Source organism: Petaurus breviceps, unplaced genomic scaffold (genome assembly GCF_028583685.1).
Source record: "Petaurus breviceps papuanus isolate PSGF00001 unplaced genomic scaffold, PetGlider_PUasm1.0 91133, whole genome shotgun sequence".
In the NCBI taxonomy this organism is placed as follows: Eukaryota; Metazoa; Chordata; class Mammalia; order Diprotodontia; family Petauridae; genus Petaurus; species Petaurus breviceps.
The window spans coordinates 85,142,836-85,170,435 of record NW_027187419.1 but is presented as its reverse complement, the minus strand read 5'-3'; the positions used below and the strand labels follow the sequence as shown (position 1 = coordinate 85,170,435).

General features: G+C 35.7%; 1 protein-coding gene across 27 annotated transcripts in view; it reads left to right on the top strand.

Annotated features, from left to right (window-relative positions):
* The first annotated feature begins 2,470 nt into the window (after positions 1 to 2,470).
* BAZ2B (bromodomain adjacent to zinc finger domain 2B) overlaps positions 2,471 to 27,600 on the top strand; it is a 376,035-nt gene continuing 350,905 nt past the window's right edge. For 2 of the 27 annotated variants that reach the window (XM_069079737.1, XM_069079727.1), the window contains exon 1: positions 2,485 to 3,094. The gene's annotated coding sequence lies outside the window, so the exon portion shown is untranslated. Of the gene's footprint in view, positions 3,095 to 3,175; positions 3,371 to 27,600 lie in introns of those variants that run through there. The other 25 variants (XM_069079728.1, XM_069079729.1, XM_069079732.1 and 22 more) reach the window with 19 other exon arrangements.

Here is a 27,600-nt window from a genome sequence, read left to right as displayed (position 1 = left end):
TGTGTCTTCTAACAACCAGGAAATAGAAGTTACATATTTTTATGAAACCAATTTTTTTTTTAGCAATCTAAAGCATCCTCTTAAGGTCAATAGTATTTTAAAAATGCTAATTGAAGCCAACATCAATACTGTGTGCCTTTCAATGTTTTGTTTAAAATTTCTGAGTAAAAGGTGCATTCCTAATTATTCAAATTACAATGTGCCAGAAGACACATTTGAAGGGTAATATATTTTAAGACAATTTTTCATAGAAGCTTATCCCAAGACAACATGATGTGAATCTACTTTTTTTCTCCTGATTATCCTTTCAAAATTAAATGTTTTCAGCAGTGGTTCCAATCATTAGGTAAAATATTAGGGCTACTTTAAAGCATTAATATTAATGATGTTCTAAGTATCTATAGAAACGCTAGTGAATTTTGAACTAAATCATCCAAATCCATTGTTTACTTCCAAATGTTTTAAAATCTTGTTATTCATTGAATAACCATACCATGGTTGTATAAAAATATGAACTTCTGATGCATAGCATCTGGTGTGGAATACCTAATTGCTTATATTCATACTTATATTTTTATTCCACATTTTTATTCTAGATGATTATTAGTAAATTTTGAGGTTATAGAAGTACTGACCCAGTCTAACATGTACAGAGCTTGGCCTCTGAGTTAATTAAATATGGGTTAATAACATATTATAAGGAAATCATTGTCCTTATTACAGTTATTAGGTAGTTAGACAAATTATAGCTTCAAAGGAATGCAGAGCATGGAAAACTCAAGATTAAATTATGCATTTGAACCTTAGGCCAGCTTTTACTGTTGAGACAGTTTGCTGCTAAGAGAGAAATTGTGTGTCATTGAAATTAAATGCTTTTCTGGGGATGGAAGGTTCCAGTTTTTAATGAAATTACTGTGTGTGGTGTAGTGAAATGATTAAAATCTGTATTCCGGGAATGTGGCAGTGAAAAAAAATCAATACGTGCTAGCACAGCTTTGCTACTCAATGTGAATTCTGGCAATGAAATAATCTAGTACAAAAATAATAATTAAAAACATATCAGCACATTAATTTATTTAGCATCAGTCTCCTGAGACATCATCTTCACTAATTTTTAGCATACATTTAACTGGGTAATGAGGAGCTTTCTTTTCAGATATCCCTATTAGACAGGCAGTATCTCTGCCCTTCCCCCAGCGTCCCTGCATTGCAATCATTGTACTTGCACTTATTATGTTACAAATGACCGAGGTAAGGCTGACATTCTCATTGCATGCAAAAAGACCTAGTCTGCCAAGCTTTTTTTTTTTTTTTCTAATGAAGCAGCTTTGTGAAATCTCCCCATGTGTTAATACTAATGAAGATCCTCCAGTACAATTAAAATCACAGCCAGTGGCTGGAGAGGAAACAGAAAACAATAACATCTTTTTAAGGTATACATCTATCCAAACATGTGCAAAGAAATATACAATTATTTTTCAGAAATAGCATAAAGCTTCCTGGATTTCAAAGTTTTCATTTATGAACATTCAAGTTACTCAATTCTGAGTAAAAGTCGAACAAGTTAAATCTTGAGATTTTAGGGTGTTGTGTAAGAAATACCTTAATGAAGTGGTTAGGTCTTTTTTTTTTTTTCACATTTTCTTCATGAATGCCTTGGCAGCTACTTAATTTAACTTTATATATTTATTTGCTTCGTTTATTGGAACTCGCTCTTTCGTGTGCCTAGCGTACTTTAACCTGGCCTAACATGCCTTTTTTTTTTTTTTTTTTTGAGGTAGGGGATTGAGGTTAGGGATCGATACGGAGGATAGGGGAGAAAAAGTGCTAAAGGGTAAGAATAGAAAGAAAGGTGTAGGACTACAGGGGAAAAGTGAGGGGGGTAGGTGGGGGAGGGTGAGAGAGGGAGGGGAGTAGAGCGAGGGAGAAAGACACCACGTGTGTAGTTTAAAGGGTTGGAGTAAGGAGATGCCGGTCTTTTTGCTCTTCCTTGATGAATAACACGTATTTTATTGCTGTAGCTTGCTAACCAGTTTTGTCAGGAAAAAAGGTTAGCATTTTACAACCTTTATGTGAAGCTAGGGGGGAAAAGCTAACCATCCGGTATCAAAATGATTTATTTTAGGACGTCAAAGTTAAAATAATTTACTACCTACGGAGTATCCAAGGACTGCTTTCATATCAGTGTTTTTATACTAGCCAGTACAAATACATTGCAATCAGCATTACCTGCCCTGAAAGGGCGGTAGCGGTTTATCTCCTGAGCATCTTGCTTTTTGACGTTTTCTCTCTTACTCTTATCCCGAATTCTCGGCATATTTACTTGCATTAATCTCCAGTCGGACTCTAAATTGTCTTGAGAAATCATTCAGGGACGATGATTAACCAGTATGTTCTCCAGTCTCTAGCACAGTCCGTTTACAAAATTCACTTGGTCTTGTTTTATTTTTCACCCTCTCTCTTTTAAAAACAAAACAAAACTTTTCTAACTTTTCCCAAATCCAAGGATGGTGCAAACTCAAAGATACAGTGAACTTGGGAGCAAGAATGTACCTCCCTCCCATTGCTTCTTTAAGAGCTCTGATAGGTCATTTATTATTGGAACTGAAATGATATAAACAATTCCCTCTCTTCTGTCTCTCTTTTCCCCTTGTTAACAGCAACTTTCATTGTTAGAGAGAGAGAGGGAGAGAGAGCAAGAGAGAGCGAGGAGAGAGAGAGAAGCCTTGCTGGTTGACGTCACTTTTGGTTCATGAAGCCTTCGCCTAGAAGTGAAGCCGCAACAAACCTTGAGAAGAATCATCTCCTACTTCAATCTGCTGTTGGGGAGGAACTAACCGGAGAGAAGGAAGACGGAGAAGGAGGGAGGGGGGAGAAAAGGCTTTCATTATCGCAACTCTCACCTCCATTTCAACTCTTTGTACTTTTTTTCCCTTCATAAAAATCAACTAGAGTAATAAGGAAAGGGGTGGAGGTTACCAAAAGCAAAACAAAACAAAAAATCGTAACCTTCAGGACCATAGTGGTAGGGAAGGGGGAAAAATAACCCAAACCAATCCATCCACAGCGACTCCCACCCAGTTCGAAACTCAAGGTGAGTTAAAAGCCTCTGGTGTAGGGAAGACGGGGTGGCAGGCGAGGGGGCCTGGAAGGGAGGGGGTTGTGGTGGTGGTGGTGGCAAGGCTGGTGATTCCCCACGTCTGTAACGTCGGGTCGCCGCAGAGAAAGAGAAACTATTCTAGTGCGAATGGGGAAGACTCCGGAGTGGCCCGTCTTGGCCGGCGCTGGTTGCCGCTGCTGCTACTGCTGCTGCTTTTGCTTCTGCTGTTTACCCTCGGCTGCTCGGCGTTAGCTCTTTGTTGTGCTGCTGGTTAGTGGGGTTGGAGGGTGGTTTGGAGGGGTCCCGCTTGGAGTTTATGGAAGGTGTAGAATGGGCTACAGATCCTGGGGTTGGGAGGGATGGGGGAGGGGGCGAGCGCGGGTCCCAGGCGATTTTAAACTTTATTCCTAGTGGCAAGCGATGGGGGTTCTGGGGGAGTGGGTAGGGGGGTTCCTGTCTTTGGAAGGCCGGTCCGGGCTGCTGCGGAGGACGCCAGCGGGTTCGGGAGTCTCCCGGCCGACCAGGGTTACTACGTCTCCTTTGTGCCCGCCGCTGCCCTAGCTTCCCCCCGGTCGCCTCTTCTTCGGTTCCCGTGGGCTTGCTTGTATTCGGGCCGCACCAACAGTTTGGCTCATCTTGGAAAACAACCCGCCGTGGTTGTGCTGCTTCTGCCGCCGTCGGCCCTACTCGGTGGGGGCAGTTTCCATATACCCTCTTCCTTTCCTCTCCCGAGCCCTGTGCACCTCCCTGCTGCCCCCAGCCCCCCTCCCATCCTGGATTGCTTTGCTGCTCCAGCCTGCGGGCCCCCCCCGCCTCCAGCCCCACCTCCCGCGATGGGCCTCTCCAGCCCTGTGCCAGCTTTTCGCCCTCTCTCCCGGGGTAGCTGGGGCTGTGGTTTACAGCTGGTGCTGCGGGGTCGGGGGCAAGGTGGGACGGGGGTCCCGGGTTTTTTTTTTTTGGGGGGGGGGTTGGTCTGTGTCAGGATGCGGAAGGTTAGAGGAGCTTTGCCTTCCTTCCCTATGGTGATGTCTGGGTGTGCGTCTCTAATCTCCCAGCATTTCCTGGCTGGCCACGACCACAAGCTCTCAACTCTTTCCCCAGCTTCCCCCTTCCTTAACCGCTCCCCCCTCCCCACTCCCCACATCTCAGAAATATTTTCGTATGAAGAGACGCGGGAGTTACAGTCACCCTAGATTTGGGCGTCGGAAAGGAGGTTTTTGTAGGGGGCAGAGAGCCGGCCCCGCTGTTGGGGATTTTTCTTCATTTCTTTTCTCTCTCTTTCTCTTTCTCTCTCCCCCTCTGTATTTATCTTTTGTGTGTTGCTTCCTTATAAAGAGAGAAGCAGCTGCAGCCCTTGGCCGAGTTGTTGAAATTTATCCCTTTGTGTATATTACAATATCCTCCATTTTTTTCTGCCCTCTAAACAACAAGCCTTTCGCCATCTTGGGCAATTTTTATTCCCAAGTCTCTCCTTTTATTTTGGAGGAGGGGGAAGGACATTTGGAAAGGCACAAAGTATGTCTGGATGAGGCTCAAAGTTTAGGAAATGTTACGGTAGCAAGTGACGTCATGTAAAGTTTAAGGGAATTTTTTTTTTCTGGAGTGGTTCTCCCCCTTTAGAATCTGACCCCCTCCCCCTTTAAAGAGTTGTGCAACTTCTAGGATAAAGTTAGGATGATCATTTATGCTTTAAAAAATACCTGTCATCCCATCTTCCGTCCAACTTCCACTTCAAAAAAAAAGGAAAAAAAAAAACAAAGAAAAAGCCATTCTCAACCCCTCAATCCCCAAACTGCAAATTACTTTTATGTTTTGGTAACAGGTGGAGAAGTAATATAGTATTTTTTTTTCTGTCGTTTATTATTTTTTAGTACAGCATATCTTTTCCTGCTTTCTAAATAATTTTTATACTTTGAAGCAAACTAAAAACAGCTATACTGGTTCACCGACAAGAGTCAAATATATAAATCTTTTATTTTCAGTCTCATTTTTCTTGTAACATTTTAGCCAGTATGCATTAAATAAATGTTTATTTTCGTTCGCTTTAATTTTGTAATGATTTAGTGATCCTATTTTAGAAGTTTATAAAAAGTAACAGGAGATAATGGGTAATATTTGTTTTAGTTCTAGATACTAAGTTCTGTGATTTGCAGAATGCTGATAGTGTCCTTTCAAAAGGTAAAATGATTTTAAAAGATTCCCTATCACCTCTGGCTATAAGGTCTATGTCAGCCATTGTGAAAAGGGAAACAATAAAAGGTACTGTTCTTTGAAAATTTACTTCTCTATAACAGATACTTTTTCATCTCATAAAAGTTCTTCTGGGTCACATGACAAAACTTAATGAAACACTGAGTACTTCATAAATAATAGGTAGTGTAAATAGAATGAAAAAAATAGAATTCTCTCTCCTTTAGTCATTTTGCCTTGCTAGGTTTTGCAGTCAGCATATTTACATCTCCTCTAACAAGGACGTGAAACTGTCTGTATTTAATTTGCATTCTCTTTGTGTTCAGGGTTGGGGAAAACATTGACTACAATTAAGTCATAGAAGCTAATAGGAACAATTCTAAGTGCATTAAAAAGGTTTTTTCAACACACACAAAAACATATGATGTATGTGTTATATTTTTATGTTTATGTAGGCAACTTACTTTTGGGTTAACACAATTCAGCTATTTACCTTAGAATTTGCTTTATTTAAAATACTTTAGAAAGCTTTTTCGGAATTGAATGTCTGCCAGTTATGTGAATCTTAGGTAGATGAAAATGTTTAAATAGTTAAAAGCACATAGAACAGATGGTTCTAAATTATACATGCAACAAAGGACTAGAAGATTTGGCAGATTATAAATGGTGAGCAACAGAGGATAAGCAGTTTAAGAAAATGGTAGTTAAGTATATTTGATGTCTCACACCTATTGTAAACACTGGGAATATTATTGTCACAGTGCTGCATAATCAATAATTCAGACATTAAGAGAGTTCTGTGTTTCAGAAATGAGAAGTGATGTTTCACAAGAAGTGCCTTCAGTTTTAAAATGTTCTAAAGTGAATCTGACAAATAATCTCCCTTTTGTGTGTGTGTGTGTGTGTGTGTGTGTGCATTGGAAATAAGGCAGTATTAACCTCACACCAAAAATAAAGGTGAAAATTTTTTTACCAGTATGTTGAATTCACATAAAGGCTAGGAAAAGTAGATGCAGGCATTTTCTTTTTGAGGCTCAAACACAAATATTATTTTGCCATTTGAGAAACAAAATCTTTAAAGTTCATGTTTGTTAAACCAAATGCCCAGATCTATCCTCTATAAAACTGTCCTTTCCTATGTTAATTTAAATTGTTTTAGATTCTAATCTTAATTTCTCTTTTCCTTGGCCATTGCATTTCCCCCCTAGTATCATCTTGTTTTATGTTTTCAGAGGAACATTTAACATAATGTTTCATTGGTTTAATAAGCCCCATTTATATTACAACAATTTTACTAAATAGGTATTGCATAAAGTCACTTTAAAATATTTTTGATAATTTGGTATATTTTTGTGAGTGGATAGGAAGGATTTGGGAAAGGAGAAACTGAGTAGTGGAACATTGTTTTATAAGAAGAATCACTGGTTGAATATTTCTTTGTGTTTGGCTTTCTTAAAAAATGTATAAGGTAAAGTGTTTCACAGTTTAGAATTTTGTTTTTAGTTTTACAAGACATTTATTTAAAATGCACATAAGATTGTAATGGAAACCTTGGAATTTTAATTCTATTGCCCTTTCTCCCATTTCTTTGTTTGCATGTTTATTATAGAACTGCAGTGTAAAGGAGCAGATGTTTTGCCAAACATCCTGATGTGTTGCTTTTTCTTATGGGAGTGCGTAACTGTTCCTTCTGATGCATCAACTTGACAGCTGGTTGATTTCATGGAGCTGCTAAGAAGCCATTAGTGGTGTCATTGAATTGAAACAGAACAGTCACTCCCAGCTTGAACTGCAATTGTTAATGTCTTTGTTGCTACTTTTGTGTTCCTACACAAGATGTAGAATATCACAGTTGCAAGAAAGTTCATGCTTTCTGTCTGATCCCCTTGAATTAGTGAAAGAGGCTGTAGGACTTGATTGCTTTTAGGTTTATAGTTTTCTTGTAGTAAGGGTTTTGAGACTATAGATTCTTGGTTGTTGACCTAGACATGCCAAAAGGAGAAATACCATGAAGTACAAAAAAGCTGATATGGTAACTTTGCCTCCCAAATAAAATTACATCATAAAGATTTAATGATTCCCACCACACTTGGTTGCTTGAAGGACAATATATCTAGTTGTATATTTTCAAAAGATCATCTATAGAAAATTACATATATATAAAAATTTGTAAATAAGAGATTAAAAAATAAAAACAAGCATTTTTCAATTTGAGGCTCAGAATGATATTCCTTTCCACTTAGTGCATGTTTTATTGTTTTAATTAATCTTTTATAGAAGTCTTTTTTGGGAAGGGTAATTTTAGTTAAAAAAGTTGTTTATTGATTTTAAACATTGCAATTGTACTTTTTATCTTACTATTAATTTTTGTTGATAGTTTTAATATTAAACTCTTATCATATGATGTTAGCCAAGGTAGTATGTTGTTGCATATTTGCCTACTGCATGATCAAAGTGTTTATGCATTCTTTTGGGAGTGGGTAAAAACTGATAAGCTCAATATAGGCTGAACTAAAAAAATTAAACAATTTAAAAATGATATTTGGTGGTTAAGATGAACTAACCAAAAACTTCATTAGAAACATCATGTGATGAAATTAGAAGGTAGAGGACCTTCTCTAGTCTCATTATTTGTGTTACATCTATCAAAATAATTTTGGGCATGTAAATAAAAAAGACCTTACATAATTGATAAAATCATGGGACAATGTGTATTCTTACACAGTAATAGTAAATACATTGACAGTGTTGTTCCCATAAAAAGTGAGGGCAAACTTTAACAAGTTTTAGTTATACTTTTGTATAACTTCAGAATTGTATTTTTCTTATCTCATGTTCTTAGAGAAACTTTAGAGGAAAGTAGTTATGTCATTTATAATGGAAATAAAGTTTTAAATGCAGGTGTTATATACCCTCACTCTCTAATAAATAGCTATATAATTCCTTTAAATAGCAAACTACCTTAACATATTTTAAATATGATTTTTAAATTGCCTATAGCTTTTCAACTGCTTAAAATTTGTTCATTAACCATGACACATATAAATCATATTTTGATTGACTTTTTTTTTAAATGCACAAGGACTCATTTGGAATCTTTTTGTAGAGAGAAGAATCTTTTTATTATGTACTTGCCAAATTAAAATTATACCTTAATTTATTAGTTTAGTAAGTTTACATTTTTGTGTATTGGTTGTCTTATGGCAAGTTATCTTCAGAAAAGAAAGGCCCAATGAGAACATTAAACTTTCTTTTATAAAGTTTCCCTATTAGTCTGTAAACTTTGAAACTGTATATAATGGCAGAGTCATAAACCTTGTTAATAAGCATGGTTTCATTAGTATTCTTTTTACAATAAATGAAAGATTGGTGATATCTTTTATATAGCTCATTAAGAGCTGTTTTTAATTTCACATAGAATTTAGAATCTATTTCAATATTTACCACTGCAGAATTTGTAGTGTTATGGTAGAGTTTAGGATGTAGACTTTAGATAATTCTGATGTTGGTAAGTTGAACATTGAGTTAATTTTGAAAGTAATACAAAATGACTATTAATTTAGTAATGTTAGGAAACAAGCTGGAAAATAAATTTCATTCTAATTTTGATACAGTAATGGAACAAAAGGAAGCAGAGTGTGCTTTTAAATTTCAGGCCTTTTAGTCTGTCACATTTGGTAGGAATCTAAGTGGAAAATATGGTCTTTATCTTTATGATGCAAAATAAGTTTTGCATATGACAATTTTTCTTATTAAAAATTTTTAATTTTTAAATTTTAAAATAGTTCTTTTATTTACATGTAGTATTTTATAATGTATTTTTTGTTTTCAGATACATTTTTAACAAATTAAACATGTTTTATAAAATAACATTTAAGTTACTGTAGGCATAGTTTTGAAAGTAATTTTAAGGAAAGAAGTTTTCACTTCTTATAAAAGAGGAATCAGTTTTGAAAATAATAATTGCATTTGTACATCAGATATATAGAGACATAATTGTGTGTTTTACCCTGTTTTCTGTTCTTACACTTTTCCACAAGCATGCACTCATTAATCAAAGACGCTGCACTCCTGCTGAGGGCAGAGAGGTTCATCAAATTGGCAGCCAGTTTGGTGTAAAGAACGGTGTACTGAAGCTCTTAACGGGCTGGGACATAAATAAATCTAAGGTCTTTGTATGCAAACCCTGGAGGTTAATACTGTATAATTCAATGTCCTGTCTTTGTTTTTATGATTGATGTTTTTAAATGTTTGAAGCTTGATGCAAGTCTTCTAGTAGGTCAGGGCTAACAATCTGATTGGCTGAGGCAAAAAAAGAATTAGGTTGGCAGAGAGGGACTTTGAGTACACTGCAGAGATTTTGATTTTTTTTCTAGGAGATCATTGTCATATTGCCTGAGCTGTTATAGGAATGTTCCAGTGATTGACATCCCCTGCTGTGATAATGGACCTAGTGCATGAAATGCCAATAGTTTGGTCCTATTTGTTCGGAAGCTTACTGCTATTTGTATCCTTAACAGAGCTAACATGTAGAACAAGCAAAACTACTGGGATTTCTCTGTAGAAATAGTGCTGGGATTTGGCTTTAACATGAATTGGTTGCATATTCATAATTTAAGAACAGCTGGTTACAGCAAGCACATAGTCATTTGCAAGCTATTATAAACCATTCCACTCACACATGGAGCCTGTGCTTGGTGGTTGTTTCTTCTATTTTTTTTTTATTGATCTACCTGCATTTAAAATCTGGTCACTGCTGCCACACAAGCCTTTCCTTTTAGCTGCACTTGCAACATAGAATGGTTTAAATTTTAAATATTTCATTTTAACTAAATACTAAATATAATGATTGAACAAGGCCTTTGAACAAATGCAAGGGATCAACAATGATACCCACACATAAAATTTTGTATTCTGATGAAAATGATAGATCATTATGAAGTTCTGAAATTATGTGATATTTTGGAATTTTCCTAGTTTTATCTATAGGTAAGTAATGGAGCAATGTTGGTTAAGGATGTTTATACTTTACTATCCATTCACAATTTTAAGCAGCAGCCAAAACAAAAAAAAATTTATTCATTACCCTTAAAAATAAAGTCATGTAATAGATAGTAGAATACCAGTTACTTATAATGTATAGATCACTGGTAATATATTTTATAATAGGTCTTGTCAAAAGGAAAATTGACAGTAGACAGTAGATATATTTTAAAATAATCAACCTGTGGCTGTAGAACTGCTTGTGACTGCTGTGGAATTAGTTCTATGAGAAACCTTCACATTTTGCCAGGTTTGGGGCAGAGTCCCTGGAGTATTAAACACAGACACATTTTCAGTGGTGCCTGAATGGAGAATGCCAAGCTAGTTCATCCATAATGTTGGATTTTCTACATAGAAGTGGAGAAAGAACCAGTGAAAGATGTTTCCTTATATCTCAAAGCTTCGGATGCAAAGAGTGGAAGAAGAAAGTGCTAAATGTCATTTTAGAAATGCTTGATGTAATCACAGGGTGATATGCTTTGATTTGTGTGGCCTAAAATAGGTGGATACCTCGTGGTAATAAATTATGACATACAACTTCACAGAGGTGCCTTTACAATATCATATGTGTGTGTATTTGCTTCTAACCACACTGGATGATGAAGTACCTTTCAGTACTTCAAGGTTGAGTATGAGTGGTTAGAGTGCATTTTATTCTTTCTTAGCTTCACAAATAGCTGGATGTGTTGGTAATATCACATAATATATGGCTGAAATTAATCTAGCTGATGGGTTACTTTTTTGTCTAAATAATAAATTTAGAGGTTATTAAAGGACAAAATCTCTGTTTCAGCTTTGTGTTGCAGATCATAACTTTACATATATTGTCAATTCTTGATTATTAAAAACTGTTATTTAGTTTGTGAATCTGTGCCTGCCCTCTGTATCTTTTGGTGGGTTATTTTTTGGTTATTTCACAGTCTTTTAGCATTCCTACCAAAAATAGTTTGGGAAATAAAGGAAGAAATCCAAATGATTGGTTTTATTCCTTGTTGGGCAGGTATGGTGAAATATTTTGTTGACATGTCTAAGGAAGAGAAGTTTGTAACTTTTTGCTGATGTGAGAAGTTTGGATTATGTGTGGATTTCAATTCATCCTTTTTATTACTATAGAGAATAAAAATTGGCAATACTGTGAGATGTTATAATTGACACTTGTCTAAGTGTTTTATGTGATTGTTTAAAAGGATAACATTTGGAACTAGTAAGAAAAATAGGATCTATGCATTTATTTGAAAATTTTGAATGCTGAAAATCCTGAATGAGGGGAATATAAGAAATGCAACCATTAGGCCTTCAGATATGAAACATCGTTATTATTATTTATAGATTGATAGAACCTTAGAGGTCATCTTAGGCCAACTTAGTCTGTTTTTACAGTTGAGATAATCAAGACCCAGATGGGTTAATTTTGCAAGGTTACACAGGTAAGAAAAAGCAGTGATTCAAACCTAAGTCCTCTAATTGAAAATCCAATGTTCCTTCTACCACACCATACTACCAGACAAATGAGTTGGGACTGTGACCAGGTACCATTCAGGGTTACTTGTAACCCTTCTGAAGTCAGTTCCCTCCCTCCCATTTCACAGAATAACAAGTTATCAAGTTATTTTTCCAGCTTTACTCAACATTGATTACTTGGCTACCTCTAGAAAGTATAAGATGATCAATTTCAAGTCTACCATTACACATATGTTTATGGGAGTCAGGTTGAAATGGATAACTACCCCCTCTCGTCAGTGGCATTAAGGTCACCAGTTTTAAGTGAGATCATCCATTTCTCCTTTGCCCTTAGTTCTTCCCCTTAAGATCACCCCTAAAAAGAGTTTATGGCAGAATAGGGAACCTCTGAGTCCTATTTTTTTTGTGTGGGGAAAGAATGGCTTCTGATTTGAGAGTAATTACTGGTTTCCATTCATTTGCCTCTCCCTTTGGATATATGTGATGAAGAGTCAGTCAGCCAAATGGACTAACAGAGCAAAAAGAAGCAGCAAATGGCAGTCTTTACTATTGAAAATGACAATACTGCTTCATGGTGAATTGCCAAATAGTAATCCTTCATTCCCCCCCCCCAAAAAAGGAAAGGTTTTAAATTTAAAATGTAAATTAAAAAATATTGCATGCCATCTCTGAAGAGAGCAAGCCTTTCGATATGGAGACAGGAACTCTAGACTTTTCTATTTAATCTTCTGCAATAAAGTGATAAATATTTGTCTGCAAAGTACTTTAAATTTCTTAAAAAGGCTTAAAAATGTAAAGCAATACAGGAGTTATGACCAATTTTAAGTCACATAAAAAGAGAAATGGTGGATATAGAAGGTTGTAAAAGTATCTACATTTGTAAAGAAGTCATATTTACTTTTCTAATATTCATTATAGTAGTTGACATTTATATGTTGGAGGCCCCTAGGTGGTGCAGCAAATAGTATGCTGAATCTGGAGTCAAGTCAAATCTGACCTTAGACACTAGCTTTGTGATCCTGGACAAGTCATTTAGCCTCTGTCTGCCTCAGTTTCCTCATCTGTAAAATGGGGATGATAATAGCACAGGTTATTGTGAGGATAAAATGAGATATCCAAGATACTTTGCAAGTCTTAAAGTACTATGTAAATGCTAGCAATTATTATTATTGAAGTTCTATAATAACCTTCTGAAGTAGACGCTATAGATATTGTAGAAGTGTTTTAGAGAAGAGCAAATTGAGAGAGATTAAGTGACTTGCCCATGATCATAAAGCTGAACAAGTCTTGGAAGCAGCATTCAAACACAGGTCCCTTATTTCATGTGCAGCATTCTATCCACTTTGCCATGGGTTCATAATAGCATGGTTGCACACTTTCATGGGAAAGAGGATTATTGTAGCAAATAGGTGTAGCAGCAAAATCCCACCGTTGGGTATATGAAACAAATACTGAGAAACCTTCAAGGCAAAGGATTATAGAAGCAAATAAGTATCTCTTTTCCCCTTCTGGGTAGTTAGCATTAGTGCTGAGTAGAAATTGTAGCTGACACTTCATCAGTCAGTAGTATACTAGAGTCCAACCCATTTTGCCTTATTTTGTAAGGAAACTGGAATGAAAGGAAGTGTCACAAGATAGACAATAGTAGAAGACAGAGAAAAGCACTTTTAAGGCATCCTTTTAAATGTAATTAATAGGAGCCTTGTTATAATATAGAGGCCTTGTGAAAAGTGTAACATGGCTTTTTCTCCTTCATAATTTTAATAGCCAGTCCTCTGTCATTTAATTTCTCTAGAAAGTTCTTAAAATTTGCACAATTAGGATGAGGAAGTATCTGTAATCACACCTTGGGGATTTGAGATATGAAGTAGAGGGTTTGTGGAAGGGCAATGTACGCAGCTGGTCCAGGAAGTGAATTTGTAGTACCTTTGGCTAATAAATCAAGGTGGATTTCGTTTATTTGGGTGCTAGACCTGTTTTTCACAGGTACAGTTGCCAAAAATCACAAATAAAGATATTTGTAATAAAGAAGGTATTCGTGTTTTAGTTGCCTTGTAAGGAGTGGGAAGGTAGGAAGGAGTAAGATTTTAAAAGGAGGAAAGGCAGTTAAGTGGGAATGAGTGCTTATATTTGTGGCTACAATTTCACTATTCTTATTCTTATGAAATATATACCAAATTGACTGTTGAACTTCTAATTTATAGTGGATGCTTTTCAGGGGTTAACCATTATGTAAACAATTTATAAACTCCTTTGGGATCTTTTGGAATGTGCGTCATTATGTAAAGTAGTGTTAATGTTATTGTTAAATTGGTAAAGACTTCCTAGTTTGATCCGTGTGTATATTGCCATGGTACTTATCAGCAAAGTAGAAAGACAGAAGACACTCCATTATTGTGAATTATTCATGCATAAGGGCCAGGTAACTCTTTGAAAATACTTTTAGTTTTGATAGATAGCATTCTATATATTTAGTGCATATATACGTACATGTGTTTATATTGCTGCTGAGGTCTATTTCATTGATTAGTAAATTAATAAACATACATGTAGAAATTTCTATGGGGAAATTTATAGATTTATATATTTAGCCATCTTTTAAAAGAGCTCTTAGCACATCAGAATTGTGTTAAAATATATTCATTATCCTTGAGAAGAAAAGAATTATAAAAAAATGCAAATTCAAGGTGCATCTGGGACATCCAAGTGAAGATATCTTATAAAATGACTGTAAATCCAAAATTGAAGCTCAGATTGAGACTAACAACGTGGAACTAGAATTTTGATTGCACTGTAAGTTTTTTGAAGTACCTTAAATATTATTTCATTTGATCCTTTCAACCACTCTGTGAGGTAAGTGTTATTATCTCCATTTTACAGCGAGAAGAACTGAGGTAGAAAGGTTAAGTGACTTGCCCAACTCAGTTAGGTGGCTCAGTAAAAAAAGTGCAGGGTCCAGAGTCAGGAAGTTTTTGTTATTGTTCTGTTCTATCTGACTGTGACCCCATTTGGGACTTTCTGGGCAAAGATACTGGAGTGTTTTGTCATTTCCTTCTCCAGCTCGTTTTACAGATGAGGAAATTAATGTAAGCAGGGTTAAGTGTAACTTGCTTAAGGTCACACAGCTAATAAGTGTCCAAGATCAAATTTGAACTCACAAAGAGGAGTCTTCCTGACTCCAGGCTGGTGCTTTATTCACTGTACCACCTAGTTGCCAGGAAGACCTGAGAACAGCAGAGAGTAGCAACATGTGAACTTTAGGTAATTTTCAAAATTAAGAGCTGAGAAAATGAAGAGAAACAGGAAAGTAGGGAAGAAAAAGAGTAGAATAAAAAGACTCAGAAATTAAAGGAGAAAACTAATTTTTTTGATGTTTAATAGTCTTAGCTATGAGTTTTTTAGGGTTGGAAAACTATCAGTAAAAAATAAATTGCTACTAATGTTTGTTGCTTTCAGTTGGTTGATACATTATATTATAGAAAGTGCCAGCTCTGTGCTAGGCACCATGCTAAGTGTTGGGGATAGAGTCCCTGCTTTCTTGGGCTAGCTTATTTACTCATATGTTTTAAGTATCCCAGATCTCAGCTGTCATTAATCTGCACAATCACCCTTTCCTAAATATGAAATTAGTGAACCTATGCATATATTTGTTGTATGTTTGTGTCTATATGTCTGTGTATATTTGTATGTGCATGGATAACTATGTCTGTATCTGTAGGTATAGGGAATGTTTTTATTTATAAATTGATGCTAATTTATACACATATTTATTAATATTTATCCATGTATCCTATACATGTATACAAATAAAAACATAGCTACACATACAGATGCCAATATATATGGAAACAACTAAATGGTGAATTAGACATACATTTCTGTGTCATATTCAGTATCCTAAGGATATGTTTTACACTTTATCTTATGTGATTTTCTTTGCAAAAATTCTCAAAGGATTTTATTATCAATGGTATTTCCTGTAATGTAGTTGACTCCAGGTAGGGCATTATACACACATTGGTTTTACCTAGGTACACACAGACACACACACACACATTTTTTACTGGACCTTTGATATCACAGGTATAGAAGGCTCCTGACCTCTACCAGTGCAATTTAACATCTTATACTCTTACATGATTGATTGTGAACCTGAAAGGTGAAATAAGTTTTCCAGGGTCACACAATCATTATGTCCCTGAGCTAAGACTTGATTTCTAGGTCATCTCTTTCCACAACTCTACTTCAACTAGCAAGTATATATGTATTTGTGCATTATTGCATATTGAAACAAATCTCTGTTTCTGTCAATATGAACATACTTGGATAGAGACATGCTTTTTATGTTTGTATATGTGTATGGATTTACATGTATTAGGTGTGTTTTAGGAATTAGAATTTTAGAACTGAAAGGGACTTTAGAGATTACATAGTTGGACTTGTAATGTTTTGAAAAAATAAATGTGACATACCTTTTGTTTTAACACTGCTTACATTTCTTTCTATATCCCTTCCTCTACCCCTTCTAGAGAACCATATAATAGAACAAAAACATTTTTTTAAAAAGAGGGGAAAAAGTTTAGTCAGTAAACTAACCAACAGATCAAAAAAATTTCATGTGGTATATATATTCCATATTAATTGCCCCTATCTAAACAAGAAGGGAACCAATTGTTCAGTCATTTCAATTCTGTCTGACTCTTCTTGACCCCATTTGGGGTTTCCTTGGCAAAGATACTGGAGTGGTTTGCCATTTCCTTCTCTAACTCATTTTATAGATGAGGAACTGAGGCAGATGGAGTTAAGTGACTTGCTCAAGGTCACACAACTAGTATCTGAGGCTAGATTTTTAACTTGGGAAAATAAGTCTTTCTGCCTCCAGGCCTGGCATTCTATCTACTGTTCCACCTAGCTGCCATCTAGTGCCTTCTCATTTCTCTTTGGGCCAAATTTGTAAACCCCCCTAATGTTAAAGATGAACATACTGAGTCCCAAAGAAGTTAATTACCTTGTCCAAGACTGTGTAACTACTAATTAGTTGAGCTTGGTCTAAAATATAGATCTTCTGATTCCGATATAATGCTCTCAACATTCATGATGCCATCCTAACTCCTCTTGATTTTCCCCTCTTTCCTCTATCTTTTTGGTTCCTCTCTCATTATATCTTTCACCCACATCTTCTTTTCTATTTCTAATGCCACCTCCTTACTTATGTTAGGCCATTATTACCTTGTTCTCAAGTTGTTCCAATTGGTCTCTCCCTTTCCTTCCTCTCTTCCCTTTCCCTTCTTTTCCCTCCCTTCCCCTCTCCTCTTTCCCTTCCTCCTCCTCCCCCATCTCCCTTCAAAGCATCATTGAAAGTCAGAATTTTGAATTCTTGTTTTGCAACTTGTTCCACATGCTTAACGCTATGCTACGGGTTTTCCTGTAGCTCCTTTTCTGAGGTATAGATCTATTTTCTGTAAAATAAGAATAATGATACCTGTGGTATTTCCCTCACAAGGTTGTTGTATCTAATAAATACCATCCATAAAGTGCTTCGCAAAACTTAAAGTTACGGTTAAAAATCGCCTATTATTATTCCTATATACCACTGTTTGATTAATCTTCACTTTACATATACCAATACCCTATTCATAAAACCTTCAATGGTTCCCCACTGCTAATAGTATAAAACCTTAACTCTTTAGTCTGGCATCAAAGGTCCTGCACATTCTAACTCCCACTTGCCATTGAATTTTACCTCTCAGTTCTCTCCAATATGAACTTTTCTCCAGCCTGGCTGATCTACCCACTCTTCTGCTAAGACCCTGTGTACATTCCTACCATCAGACATGTCCTTTTGTCTCTTGGAATGTTGTGCGCTTCTGCCTTCCATTTATCCATATTCTACTCCATCCTTCCACTTCCCCTGTGAAACTTTTTCAAATCCCACGCACTGACATCACTCTTTCTTTGAATTCTTGTAGTACTTAGGTATGTATAATATGCTGCTGTGTCACAACTTTTCATACATGATGCATGTATGCATCATCGGTCATTAGTCAGACTATAAACTATCTGATACCACAGCACCTTGAAGAGTGCCTTACACTTAAAAGTATTCAATAAATATTTCTCACTTAACTAATATAACAATAATTTTAAAAAGAACAATGATGCTGGAGTGCTGATGGACTGTTAGTGAAAATGAAATTAGAGCAAGGTCTTAAAGGGAGTTATGAAAGGGGCCTGGAAGAAGGTATAGAGAAAATCCAGAGTGAATAAATGAGCAAAGACTCATGAGTACATATACAAAAATCTTAGTGTAGTTTTAAGCTATTAAAGGTTTAATAGTTTATGTTTATTATGATAGTAAAGATTTTAATAGCTCAAAACTGCACTAAAAAACTTTGGGATACCCTGTATGTGAATGATGTTAAGCAGACAGACTTAGTTGGAGAGAACAACATAGGTACAAAATATGTTAGGACGTTTGACAGTATTAGAAAAACAAAGGAAAAAATTATAATACACAAATGAGGGGCAAAGGGAGGGGAAAAGGGAGAGAGAAGTTTTACAAGTCAGAATTTTTTTTAAATGTAAAAAAAATTGTTTTAACATGTAATTAGGGAAAACATATTTTTTAAAAAAATGAAAAAAAAGCTGGAATGAGGATAGGAAATAAGGGGGAGAGGAGAGGGGGAAGTGTAGCCACAACAGAATTTGTGAGCCCATACTAAACATTCAAGAAACGTTTGTTTAATTTGAAAAAAAAATACACAAATGAAATGTAACACTTTAGTATTTTGAAATGCTCATGAAATGTAGAATTTAAGTTGGAAAGTTATAGATAGAATAAAGTTCTTTAATAGTATTTGCATCAAAATACTCCCCCACCTAAAAGATCTATAAAGGGCACATTGAACAAAATCCTGAAAAATCTGAGCCACAATTTAGAAGCCAGAAGGGGAAATTACATTAAAGAAGTATAGATCTTTCATCTTTTCTGAAGTTGTCTTTATCATTAAAAATAATTAAGAAAAACTATTAGTTTGACTCATGTATATATTTAGTGGTCTTAAGGTAACTTTTATTATTAACCTTTTCATTAATCCAAAGGCAGAAACGTTTGCTGGGAAGAGGGCTAGACTTGAGAGTCAGGAAATCTGAGTTCCCTCTCCTGGTTTTTTGTTGGTTGCTAGCTCTACGCATGGGTCAATCAGTTAACCCTTCTGAAGTTCAGTTTCATTATATGTAATATGGGGATAGTAATATTGCACAATAATACCTCATGAAGAAAACACTTTTTAAATATAATCTATTCTTCTACTCTAGCATTGACAAATCAACAAGGTTATGCAAATGTAAATTGATTTCCTCAGAAAAATTTTCATTGTGCTTGATATGCAACTTTTTTGGAGGGAAACTTTTCAGATAGACAAATATTGAATCATGAATCTTAAAAGTTTGAGGAGACCTCCGGGTTCTGAGTCCCTACTTGAACTGGTGTCCCTTCCACAGCATCCTTAACAAATGGTCATCTGGTCTCCCTCAGGACCTCTACTGATCAGGAACTCACTATTTGTGAAGGCATCCCATGCCACTTTTAGAAAGCTTTCCTCACCCCCCATCTCCCACCCCTTATATCAAATGTACATCAAACTTTCTGTACCTTTCATCCTTTGTTTTCAGTTCTGCCATCTGACCAGTCTGAATAAACCTCATGTCTCTTCTGCATGATATCCTGTTAAATATTGCTATAATTTCTTATCCCCTTCCCCTCATCCTAGGCTAAACATCCTCAGTTCCTTCAACTAATCTTCACATGTCTTAATCATTAGGCCATGTAATATCCTGGTTGCCTTCATTTTGACATGCTCTAGCTTATCAATATCCTTCCTGAAATGTGGCATCTAGATCTGAAAATGCTACAGTTGACATTATCTGACCAGGACAATCTACCCTGGAATCATTAGATCCTTCCTGGTTGTGCCCTTAATTCAGTCTAAGATTGCATTTACTTAAGTTGTCTTGTCACGCTGTTGACTCATGTTAAGCTTGCAAGCCATTAACCCTCTCAAACTACTTTAATAGAAAGTGTTGTCTAGTTATGCCTCCTCTGTCTTATACTTATGCAATTGATTCCAAGCCTAAAACTTTACGTTATCCCTCTTAAATTTCATGCTGTTGCTACAATCCCATCATTCTAAATTGTTGATATATATCTCTTTGGATTATTACTTTGTCTTCCAATATGTTAGCTATTTCTCTCACCTTTATGCTTTCTGCAAATTTGATAAGCATATTATCTATGCCTTCATCCAAGTCATTGATAAAAATGCTTCACATTACAGGACAAAGGATAAATCACTGGGGCTCCATTAAAGATCTTCTGTTAATGATTTCTTCAGCAGATATTCTGATAGTTGAAGTCTTCTATCATTATTTTCATGCCTTTGTACCAACTTTGTGATTTATGCTGAAAACTTTTTATCTGGTTCTGCCAACTAATTTGTTGACTAACATGTCTCCCCATCCTACTCATTTATTTCTCTCTCTCTCTCCTTTGATTTTTACCAAATGCTTCCCATTCTGCTTCTACTCTCAGTTTGTAGATGATCAGTTAAAAGTTTTTTCTTCTTTTGGTATACATCTCAGTGTCTACCTGTTTGTGGATCTTTATGTGTTTAATGTTTAAGGTATTGATTTATAAGGTTAGGGTTGCAAGTTCAGCAATTCAAGTTATTTCTTCTTAGGTAATATAACTAATTAATTTGTATTAGTACTGTACAACTGTGTGCAGATGATTGAGAGCCTACATTTGGTATGAGAATTGGATGACAAATTCTTAACAAAGATCACAGAGTTCCCTTGCAGGTTGCTTAAGTATGGTTGTCCAGATCAGTAAAGTCTCCATAACAATTACTGGAGATTTCTCTTTATTGAAGGAAGAGCTAATGATAAATTTTTGACTTGCCCTACAGATAATTTCATTTTTCAGAAGGTACACATAGCTGGATGGCTGCCTGTCTTTGTATGTGTATATATACATATATATATATATATATATATATACTATAGGATATACCTTGCTTTAAGCAAATGCTTTATAAGTATACTAAAATCTAGATTTGAAAAACAGGCTAATTAGGCTGTGATAATTTCATTTGCAAGATAATTTGCTTTATGAAAGGAATCTTTTAAATAGTGAGTTGTTCCTAAAGTATTTAAATGTGATCTTATGCAAATTTTATTTACATATGATTTTTCTAGGGAGAGACAGTACCCTCATTAGATAGAGTGATGATCTTGGAGCCCCAAAGACCTTAGTTCAAATTTCATTACTGACAATAAATTAGGTGACTATGGGTAAGTTGACAAATGAGTCTGAGCCTCAGGCAGAACTCTGATAGCTTAAATATAAATGTGTTGTGATCTGCATTATTGAAGGGAATTCTCACACCAAGAATTTTCATAATGACCAAATCACAGGTCCTTGACACTTAACATTTGTAGCCTGTACTCTGTACCACACAACTTGAGACTTGAGAATATATTGCCTTGTACTCTATTCTTTCTTCAATGTTAATCTGAAGAATGTGATCATATATTTTATTCTCTTTTAAAATCCACTGTAGTCTATAGCAAAATGCTAGAAACATAATAAAAGTGCAAAGTAAATACCTGTTGTTTATTAAGAAAAGTATTCTATGTGTTTAGTTTCATGCATTGATATGTCACTGTCTATAGGTGATAGAGGGTTTATTTGTGTGAATGATTTGATAGATAGTATATGGAGACCTACTTTTTTTTTTTAACCATTAAAGATGGCCATTGAATTCTCTGATGCTGTTCCTGTGTTAAGAAATTTGCCTGTAATGTGGCCTAATTCTATTTTCCCTACATGTTTTGAGTTTCCTTTCCTTTAACTGCTTACCCCTCCAGTAAAATATAAATTTCCTTAATCAGGGATTTTTCCTTTTTATCTTTGCGTGCGCGCACACACACACACACACACACACACACACACACACACACACACACACACACACACACACACACACACACACACACACACACACACACCCTTCCTTCTCTCTCCAAAACATGCTCTCTTTTCCTATGAGTAACCTCTAAGGGTAGTGATAAGGAACCATTTTTGAACCAATAGGTACCTGTTTAGTGATTGTTCATGGACCAATGGGAATTTTGTTTAATAAAGATTTAGAGGAAATAATTAGCTAAAATTAAGGTTTGTTAGCAATTTGTATATTTTCATCTTTTTCTTTCAATATCTTAAAATACTGAAGAACTGTGGAGTGCTTAGATGATTTGTTAGGTAATGGTTTGGTGATGACTTACTCTGTAAATTGGAATTTCTCTTGAAATATGTTAATTTGCTTACCTCAAGCATTCTTAAGGATATAATCTTTATTGATTAAAAAAGTGATTTTCAGTAGTTTATTGTAGGAATAATTTATTACAAATATTTTGGTAATCAAAAGAATTAATATGGGTGGGTTTAAAGTATTTGGTTAGTATTTTCTTTGCTATGCAATGAATTTGAATCATTATAAGCTTAGATAAATGGGAATATAACATTCAGATAAACATAAAAGAGGAAATACAAAGTAGGAATCAAGTAGTCTTAAAATTCAGAGTTCGTTGAAATGTGTTTCTGTTTACTAAAAATATCTTATGAAACTCTGGACACTTTCCTGTTTGGGAGGGATTGGGGAAGTGGGTGGTCTAAAATTAATACAACACTGAAATTTTTTACAGAAAGATCTAATCATTTAAAGGACAAAGTAAAAAGAAAGTTATTTTGTGTTGATGATGTTATCTTGGTACTAGACTATTGGATAAAACTGACAGAGGAACCCATAAATTTATAAGCATAAGAATATAGACAGTTCTTTTAAAAAGCTCCTCAAACTTTATTTATTTTTAGTTTTTAACATCCATTTTTATAAGATTTTGAGTTCCAAATTTTTCTCCTTCCTTCCCCTCCCCCCACAAGACAACAAGCAGTCTGATATAGGTTATACATGTGCAGTCATGTCAAACATATTTCCACATTTTAGACTAGTTTTTTTTTAATCCCACACTGAATATGGCTAAGGAAAATGAATTGAACTGAAATGAATTGAACAAGTGTTCGAAGAGAGCTTACTGTGTACCTAGCACTATGTTAGGCAGCTGTTACAGTTAATGAAATGTTTAAGATTTGGTCCCCATCCTAAAGAACAAGTCTGAAAATGTCAATTCCCTCCCCACCCCCACCACTCAGAAAAGGTTGAGATGTTCACTACTGTTTCTACAATAAAATACCAACTCCTCTGTTGTGAAGACCTTTGCAGTCTGGCTTCAAGGTAATTTTCTAGACTGATTTCATATTACCCTCTCTTGTGCACTGTATGTTCCAGCAAAGCTGGACAGTTGGCTCTTTCCCTGCACAACATTTTATCTCTTGCCTCTGTACAAATTATTATTCTGAATGCCTGTGGAATGCCCTCCATCTCTTGGACTCTCCATCTCCCTTCAAGGCTCATCTCATGTACAGCTTCCCTTTCCTCATTCTTCCCCTTCCCAGTTTGTTGACTGTACTGCCACCTCCACACACACACACACACACACACACACACACACACACACACACTTTGTTTCTACTTCTCTACACTTTGTATATTCCCTGTAGAACTTGAGCTCCCTGAGGTCAGGCATCATTTTCTTTGTCTTTTGTGTCCTTAGGGCTTAGTACAATACTTCAGACATAGGCTATTAACAGATGCTTACTGAATTGAATTGAATCTTGAAAGAGGAAAGGAAGAAGAGAGAATAGATATATTATGAACATAAGGAAGAGGCTTAATGCTAACTTAAATTGTTTAATAAATAAGATTTCAGAGGAGAAATGAATGTGTCCTGGAGTAATCTCTGTGAGGGTAGTAAGATTTCAACTGGAGAGAATATAGACTTTAGGTACCTGGGAAAGATGTTAAAATGGGAGGATGGGGATAGTGCTGTGAAAGCCATAAAAATTATAATGGATATGGCATGTCGGTGTATGCAGAAACTAGCCTATTGGGTACAAAGTATGAAAGTTGGATATTCACTGTAAACACATTTGGATGGGTAGACTGCATTTAGATCGGGGAGCCCATCGAAAGATAGAAGAGTAGTTTGCAGTTTATAACAACGGGTAATAGGGAGCCATCATAGATTCTTTGACAGAAGAAGAGGATGAAAATAGTGGAGTTTTTTTTAAAGGGAAAATATAATTGTTTTCTAAAAGAGTGCTTGATATCATGAATAATGGTTAAGTTTAGGTGAATAAATGATCATCATGCATCCAAAAATAAAAATGTTGTTTTTACTTAAGATTTAAGGAACCCTGTATAACTTGATCTAGCTCCTGCTAAGGGATTGGTTTTTAAACCTTGTGGAACTTTCTGTACTTTATATATTTATCAAAAAGTGATAATTCTGAGAATTAATGAGGTGATTTATGTTTTGTGATATAATAATAAAACCTTAAATTTAATTATTTTTGGGGAAAACATACATTGTTTTCTTTAATCTCACAGTGCCCCCTGTAGTTTAGGATAGTATTTTCTTTTTGGAAATGAGGGAAGTAAGGCACATAGAAGCTAATTGATTTTCCTAAGTTCACACTGTTGGAGATAGACCTAGAATTCAAACATATTTGACTAGAATAAAAATGTACTGGACTTGGCTATACAATAATGTTTCATAGAACCATGGGAACTAGCCACAGTAAATACCATCGTATTTATAGGTTGTTGAGAAATCATCTGTGCCAGTCTTCTTTGCCCGAGGGCACACAGGTTGTAAGGAAAAGAGCTGGGATTCCAGTCCTTCCAGCTCTTTCTACTGCAGCACAACTGCCCAAACTTGCCTAAGTTAGAGATTCATTTGGACTGATAGGCATCTATTTTAGATGACCCTGAAAAAGCTACCATTGGCATTTTCATTTGATTTAGTTTAGCAACCTTGTTTTCTTCCAGTAACACCTACTCTGAAACGATGGAAATTTTGATTGGGGATGAAGGGAGAAAGAGGTCATTTTGGAGATGGAGGACAGTTCTAGGTTGAGAGCTTTAGGACAGCACAAAGGGACTAGGCTTCTAAGAGTCAGGTGAGAGGGGTGTCATTCATGATATGTGAGAGAAAGAAGGCAGCAGGCAGATTAGAGGACTTTAAAGGCAAACTCCTCCTACTTTCAATTTAGCCTATTATGGATTCTGGGAAGGGAATGCAGTTAGTAGTCTGCTGTCTTAATAAGAGTCTTTGGTGGATGGTGACAACAATGCCTCATATGTCTCACAAATGGCCTGTGTCACAAGTGACTGACTCTTGCCTAAGGAAGTCATACAATGAGTGTGTTGGATTAAAGAACAGAAGTTAAATCGGCATTGCATTACTTTGTGTTATTGTATTGTATTATGAGATCAAGCCCAAACTTCTCATACTGATATTCAGTAGTTACCATCTTATGGCCCCACCTAACCTATTAAACTTGCCTCTTATGAGTCCCTACCAGTGTTTTTAGCCTATGTTTTCTCAACTCTCCCCCTTCTGTACCATGCTCTTATCCACCTAGACAGCTTAGTTCTTCCTGTCATGTCCACATGAAAAGCTATTTATTCTTCTTTCTCTTAGTCTATTGAATCCTACCCCTTCATCAAGGACCAGTTCAAGTTCTTCTGTAGCCCTTATTGTGTGTCCCAGAGTAAAACCATGGTCATAAAGAATGACAGAATAATTGTCTTACATCAGGTGTGTCAAATTGGGGGTCCCATTGTATCCTGAAGCAGATTAAAATATAATTGGAAAATATTTAACAAAAATAAATAAAAATACAACAAATAATGTTAATTTGTGCTTTTCTAAGTGGATTTGCAATGGCAATTTCTATTTGACTGACACCGCTGTTAACAGAAGTTAACCTGCTAAGTACTGATGCATTTTAAACTTAACTTCATTCATGAAAATGGATTTATTTGTGAATATAGCCTATGTTGATTTCTTTAGCACAAACTATATGATGCAAAGTATTTAACCATTCCCTTATAAGTCAGTTAATAAGCATTTACTAAGTGCCTACTATGTGCCAGGCACTGTTCTAAGTTCTGGGGATACAAATCTAAGGAATGAAAATCAATTCCTACTCTCAAGGAGCATATTTTATGTTCTAAGATTGTGGTTATAGTAAATTGTTGGATCGTTTTTAGCTTTTGTAGGATATTAGATTGAATTTTACTGATCCCCAAACATACTTTAGTTTTTGTGTTCTTTTCTTCATGATTGCCTAAAGTTGAACACAGAATATGTAACTGTGACTTCCTGGGCAACGTGGAGAAACTTTGTAAATAATTTTCTTAACCTCAGTAAAGCCATTGCCTTTACTGTCTTCCTCTTTAAAAAAAAACTTTTCAGCTGCAGAATGTTCAAAACATTTTTATTATTTTAATAACAGTAGCCATTCTTTTGTCAAGCTGAACATGGAATTTCATTGGTGTGGGGAACTCCTAATAAGGAAATATCTTCTGCCAAGTCAGATCAGCTCTGTAATTTAGAGTGTTAAGGAGTTGTTTGGGGAACTTAGAAGTTAAGTGACTCACCCAAGATCTTGCAACCAGTATGAATCAGAGGCAGACCTTGAACCCACCATCTTTCTGACTCTTAACAGTTCTGAATCCATAATGCCCCACTTCCTCTTTATCTTTTAACCATAGAAGTTACATAATAATAGAGCTAGAATGAACCTCAAAGATTATCTAATCTAATCACATCATTTTCACAGAGGGAGAAATTAAAACTTGGGGTAAATTGAGTGACCTGCCCAAGATCTCACAGCTAGTTAATATTCTCCAGTTTCCTGACTTCTGGTCTAAGACTTTTTCTACTATACTCTAATGCCTCTAAATGAAAACTGAATTGCCTAGAATCTGACCACTTAAATTTTCTTTTTTTGCACTGATCCCATTCTCTGCTTCATTCTGAATCTAAGTCATGTAGATAAATAGTTATAAGCTATGAGATCCCGAGACACTAGAGAATTAGGCAAGAGAGCAGGGTTATACAATAGTGCTATGAACAATAATGAATACAGTAGTGGGCATACTAGTAGTAGTTAACTCCCAGAACAATTTAAGAAAGTTTTTTTCAACAAGAATTGTTTCAGTGCCATTCAATGCCATTTCACTTTGTTGCTCTGTTGCTTTTAGAGATCTAGTGTAATTAGGTATCCCTATATCTTAAGCTTTTATTTGGGAAGGCAGTCTTATGTAGTTAAGAGCTAAAAATATTCAAAAGAGATAGACATTAAAATTAGCCATCACTTAATATTTTTGTTTTATATCTATATATACACATTATGTATGTGTTTAACCTGTGTAAACTCTGTGTGTGTGTGTGTGTGTGTGTATCTAACTTGTTTAAATCCTGAAGATCCTTATACCAGCTCAGATTGCCATTGATGATTTGACTCCCAGAGCTAGGCTCTGGCAGCATTTCCACCTCAGGTTTCTTGAAATAGCCCTGATGGGTCAGGGATAATTCTCTAATGCCACTGACTCAAGCCTCCTATGCTTCCTACCAATATTAATTATCAGTTGAGAATCATTTAGTCAGCTAGCCTTAGGTAACTTTAAGAAAGGGGAATATAGGGCGGCTAGGTGGTGCAGTGAGTAGAGTGCTGGCCCTGGAGTCAGGAGGACCTGAGTTTGGATCCAGCCTCAGACACTTCACACACACACACACACACACACACACACACACACACACACACACACACACAC